The 5,686-nt window shown below is 48.9% G+C and overlaps 1 long non-coding RNA gene across 1 annotated transcript; it reads left to right on the top strand.

The window, feature by feature from the left end:
* The first annotated feature begins 733 nt into the window (after positions 1–733).
* On the top strand, positions 734–4,775 carry Gm40089. The gene is made up of 4 exons (XR_867446.1): positions 734–855; positions 1,123–1,329; positions 1,485–1,538; positions 4,540–4,775. It is a non-coding gene; the product is annotated as a predicted gene, 40089 (long non-coding RNA).
* The last annotated feature ends 911 nt before the right edge of the window (positions 4,776–5,686 follow it).

Here is a 5,686-nt window from a genome sequence, read left to right as displayed (position 1 = left end):
AAATGTGTGTCTGTGCTCTCTATGTGCTGGGTACCTTCAGAAATCAGAAGAGCCTGTTGGATCCCTGGAGCTAGAGATGTGAGCTGCCAAATGAACGGTAGGAATCTAAATCGTGTCCTCTGGAAGAACAACAAATGCTCTTAACCACTGAGCCATCTCTCCAGCCCCAGGAAATATATATATATATTTGGAATGAGAGGTGTCCTACACAGACTCCTAACTTGTCAAGCTCCTGAGACTAAGTGGCTACTACTGTGGCTAGTGGCCCAGGACTCAGAAAACATCTGTATCCTCTTTCTTTCTTTCTTTCTTTCTTTCTTTCTTTCTTTCTTTCTTTCTTTCTAAGATTTATTTATTTATTTTATGTACATGAGTACACTGTAGCTATGCAGATGGTTGTGAGCTTTCATGTAGTTATTGGGAACTGAATTTTAGGACCTCTGCTCGCTCCTGTCGGCCCCACTTACTCCGCTCTGGTCAACCCCACTCCGACCCAAAGATTTATTTATTATTATAAATAAATACACTGTAGCTGTCTTCAGAAGAGGGCATCAAATCTCATTATGGGTGGTTGTGAGCCACCATGTGGTTGCTGGGATTTGAACTCAGGACCTTTGGAAGAGCAGTAGTGCTCTTATCCGCTGAGCCATCTCACCAGCCCCTGTATCCTCTTTCTACAGCTCAGAGAACATTATGAGAAAAGCAGCAGAGAGAATGTAAGAGATGGAGCAAGGATTGGAGCGCTGGGAGCTACTTACTCAAGAGGAAAGGTCATTAAAACCCAGGAAGTAGAACAAACTTACAAATTCTAGGAAGCACCAGAAATGTACAAGATTGACAAGGCCTCCTCCCAAGGTGATGCAAACCATAACAGCACCTGGGTAGAGGTGCAGACCAGTCAAGCTGCCTAAGAATTGTTCAGAGATTCCCGGGGTGCAACTTTTATGGCTTCTCTTGCTGGGCTGGGAAAAGCCCAACACAGTCTGGTGATAGACTCATGATAATTGCATCCTGGAAGCTCTCTGCAATGACCTACCTTGTTAGATAATCTCTGGGAGGGAGGGACCTGATGAGTCTGTTAAGTTTCAGGGATTTCCTGAGTTTTGGTTATCCTCTCTCCAGGGTGGACATGTTTCTGTTTGGAACAACAAAGCTGCCTTTGAGTTAACATCTGGTCAGGTAGTCCCTGACTGATGGAGATTTGATAGGTCCCTCATCCCCCAAGCATACACAAAGCAGCAAGGACTGCTGAGAGATGCTCTCAGACAGGCTGAGCTACCTAGAAGCTGAGCTCAGTACAACTGCCAGGAAGAGGCCCAGAGCACCGAGGTATGTGGAAAGCACGCTCTCTAAGACCGGGTGCTACATGCAGGTTGTGAGTGTGCTTTGGGCTCCCAGATTTTGAGCTGTCACTCATGCTGGGGGTAGGCTGTTTGCTTCTGTAAGTAACCCTGAAACCTCTGATAAAGCTCACTTGTTCACAGACTTGGACACTGGTGGTATGCACACTTTGGTCTGTCTTTGATTCCCTATTTGGGGTGAGTAGACATTTTTTTCACATTTCCCCAGAGTGTTACACAACAGTCAGGCTGTGTCTCAGGAGAGTTGACCAGCTATGAGTCAGGACATGAGTGCAGAACACTTCTTATTACAAGAAGAAAATTTCCCTCTAGGACCAACTAAAGGCTTTACAGAAGCAGGAATCTATGCAAATTAAAACCAAATGGTAAGACATTTGACAGACAGACAGACAGACAGAGACAGGGAGAGGGAGAGGGAGAGGGAGAGGGAGAGGGAGAGGGAGAGGGAGAGGGAGAGGGAGAGGGAGAGGGAGAGGGAGAGGGAGAGGGAGAGGGAGAGGGAGAGAAATAAATATGCCCACATCAGGTAATTTTGTGGGACAGAATCCTGACCGTCCATCCTCCCCCATCCCCCGCTGGCCTGAAGTTCACTGCATGGACAAAGCTGACCTTGAACTCACAGGGATCCACCTACTAAAGGTGTGTGCCACCATGCCCAGTGGCTAGCTGACTGATTTTTAAAATTCATGACTGGACTTTTGGGACTGTGGTTACCAGATCAGGTGTCCACACAGACCCCTGGCCTCTTCTCTTCAGACTCAACGTCCCCACTCAGAACTGCTGTTGTGTTTCCTGTGCTCCACCACAGGCTGCCCTTGCCAAAGTCTCCAAAGCCCCACAATGCAGTCTGTTAACCCAATGCCACATCTCTTCTCAGTCTTCACTTCACTTGACCTTGTTTGCCCCAGGTGACTCACCCTTCTTAGCCAATTTCGATGATTCTTCCTCTCCCTGCTTACTGGGCCTGTCTGCACTCACATCTGAGAGGCTTCCTCCAGGTCAAAGGCTTTGGATATCATGCACAAAGCAGTAACCCACAGGTCGTTTCTTTGCTTTAGACCTTTGTTATCCATTTGAAAGTCTAATGGCATCTCAAGGTTAAAGAGAGCAAGCCAGCATGGGGGCTCCCACCAGTGATTCCAGTACTTGAGAGATGGAGGCAGGAGAGCAGGAGTTTAAAGTCATCTTTGGCTACATGGCAAGTCTGATCCTCAACTTTCAAATGTTCTTACAAACTTTGCCATCAGCCCCGATGACACCTTTTGTCCGGTTTCCCAGGCTTCGAATCCCTGAGGCATTCTGGATTCTACTGTCTCTTCTGTCCCACCTTAGCTCACTGGAAAGATCAATCTATTTTTAAAAATATTTATCTTATTTAATTTATATGTATATATCTGCTCGTATGTATGCATACATAAATATAGGTTCCTGTGAAAACCAGAAGAGGGTATCAGATCTCTGGAGCTGGAGAGACACATGCTGTGAGCCACCAGTTGTGGATACTGGGGTCCAAACTTGGGTCCTTTGTAGGAGCAATATGCAGTTGTTGTTGTTTTTAAAGATTTATTAATTTTATGAGTATACTGTAGCTGTCTTCAGACACAGGTATCAGATCCCATTACAGATAGTTGTGAGCCACCATGTGGTTGCTGAGAATTGAGCTCAGGTCCTCTGGAGGAGTAGTCAGTGCCGTTAACCGCTGAGCCATCTCTCCAGCCCTGTAGTATGCAGTTTTAACATTTTTTTCTGTGCAGGGAATTGTGTGTGTGTTGTGCGCGCACACACATGCATGGGTGCACCTGTGTGTGCATGTAGGTGTACAGAGGCAGGGGAAAACATTAGCATTATCCTCAGGAAGCCAGTTCACCTCCTTTAAGACAAGGTCTGTCATTCACCTAGAGCTCACTAGTTAGTTTAGATGGCTGACTATCAAGCACAAAGACCCTCCTGTCTCTGCCTCCCCAGTGCTGGGATTCCCAGAATGCACCACTGCACCTATAATTTTCTTTAAAGGATTTATTTATTTATTATATGTAAGTACACTGTAGCTGTCTTCAGACACCCCAGAAGAGGGTGTCAGATCTCATTATGGATGGTTGTAAGCCACCATGTGGTTGCTGGGAATTGAACTCAGGACCTTCAGAAGAGCAGCCAGTGCTCTTAACTGCTGATCCATCTCGCCAGCCCTGCACCTATAATTTTTATGTTAATTCTGGAGATGTAAGTCGTGTCCTTGTGTTTATGAGGCAAACACTTCACTGACTGAGCTATTTTCCACTCTAGATCCTGAAGGATCCTCAAGGATCTAGGTCTTATGAATTCTAAGAAAGCATTCTACCAAGGATTTTTTTCCTTCCTTCCTTTCTTCCTTATTTTATTTTCTCCTTTCTTTCTACTTCCTTTTTTTTTTTTTTTAGATTTATTATTAAATTTTCCTTTTGGGGTTTAATTTTCCTTTATAGGTTTTTGCCTGCATGTATATCTATGTACCACATGTGGTTCCCACGGAGACCGGAAGAAAGTGTCAGATTCTCTGAGACTGGGATCAAAGACCTGTGTCACCACCACCCGGGTTTCCTTTTCTTCTCCTCTCCTTTCCTCTCCTCCTCTCCTCCTCTCCTCTCCTCTCCTCTCCTCTCCTCTCCTCTCCTCTCCTCTCCTCTCCTCTCCTCTCCTCCTCCTCTCCTCCTCTCCTCCTCTCCTCCTCCTCTCCTCCTCTCCTCCTCTCCTCCTCTCCTCCTCTCCTCCCTCTCCTCCCTCTCCTCCCTCTCCTCCCTCTCCTCCCTCTCCTCCCTCTCTCTCCTCCCTCTCCTCCCTCTCCTCCCTCTCCTCCCTCTCCTCCCTCTCCTCCCTCTCCTCCCTCTCCTCCCTCTCCTCCCTCTCCTCCCTCTCCTCCCTCTCCTCCCTCTCCTCCCTCTCCTCCCTCTCCTCCCTCTCCTCCCTCTCCTCCCTCTCCTCCCTCTCCTCCCTCTCCTCCTCTCCTCCTCTCCTCCTCTCCTCCTCTCCTCTCCTCCTCTCCTCCTCTCCTCCTCTCCTCCTCCCCTCCCCTCCCCTCCCCTCCTCTCCTCTTCTCTCTCCCTCCCTCCCTCCCTCCCTCCCCCCTCCTTCTTTCTTTCTCAGTGATCTTAACTACTGAACATGTCTCCAGCCCCATTATCCTCCTTGTTTCCCTGGACAGGAAGCCTCACTGGACCCAGAGCTCACCCACTGGGCTAGACTGGTGGCCAGCAAGACCCAAGAATCTCCTGCCTCAACCTCAGAACTGGATGATAGGGGCTCACTGCTGCACCTGACTTTTTCACATGACTGCTTGGGAATCGAACCCAGGTCCTTGAGCTTGCATGGTTATTGCTTTCCCGCCTGAGCCAGCTTCTCAGCCTTTTCTTTTTGAGACAAGGTCTCCTGTAGCCCAGTCTGGCCTTGAACATCCGGTTGTGTGTGTGTGTGTGTGTGTGTGTGTGTGTGTGTATGTGTGTGTGTGTGTATTTTGTTTTGTTTATTTGTTTTGAGACAGGGCCTCACCAGACAACTCTAGCTGGCCTGGAACTCACTATGTAGACCAGGCTAGCCTCGGACACACAAAGATCTGCCTGTGTCCACTGGAACTAAAGGTCTGAGCTACCACATATTATTGCCTTGAACTTCTAATCTTTCAGATTCCACATCCCAAGCTGGGATTACACTTCCCTTCCTTGTCACAACATTGATGGCCATCAGAAGTAGGAAGGGAGGGTGTCCAGGGCCCACTCTCTCTCTTTCTCTCTCTCTCTCTTGGCCTCTCCAGAGCCTGATGACAGAGAAAAGAAGTCTTGTGGGAATCACCAAGAAAAGTCCCTCTGCCTGTCCAGACCGACTATGGGTGGTGCCCCCACCCCCAACACACACAGCTCAGTCTCAGGCCTTTTCACTTCTTGGGCTTGTTCTCCACACCTCGTTCCAGTCAGTGCCAGTTGGCACCCCTTCCTAGAGACTGAGACTGAGGTCGCACGAGTATGGGGGAGGGGAGGTAGTGGGCAAGAGCCCAAGGGGAACAAGGGCCAGGACGTGGGAGTTGGTGGTCAGAGCTGGGTAGCCAACAAGGCAGTCCTCATGGAGTGAGGAACAGGACAGGCAGGGAAGTCTGGGGACCTTTGGGAAGGTGGGTGGGGTCTCACAGGGCTGCTTTCCTCTATATTCACCTCTTAAGCTGCCCCTGGCTAATTCTCTCTGGTCTCTTTAAGAGCTGCCTGGGAACTGGGGCACTGGAGGGGGCTGGCAGGCCCTCTCCCCCACCATGCCTGCCCTTGCTCGCTCCGCCCCTGCCTGGTACAGACTCTGCTGGAATT

Source organism: Mus musculus, chromosome 3 (assembly GCF_000001635.26).
Source record: "Mus musculus strain C57BL/6J chromosome 3, GRCm38.p6 C57BL/6J".
Taxonomy (NCBI): domain Eukaryota; kingdom Metazoa; phylum Chordata; class Mammalia; order Rodentia; family Muridae; genus Mus; species Mus musculus.
This window is presented reverse-complemented; position numbering and strand designations above follow the sequence as displayed.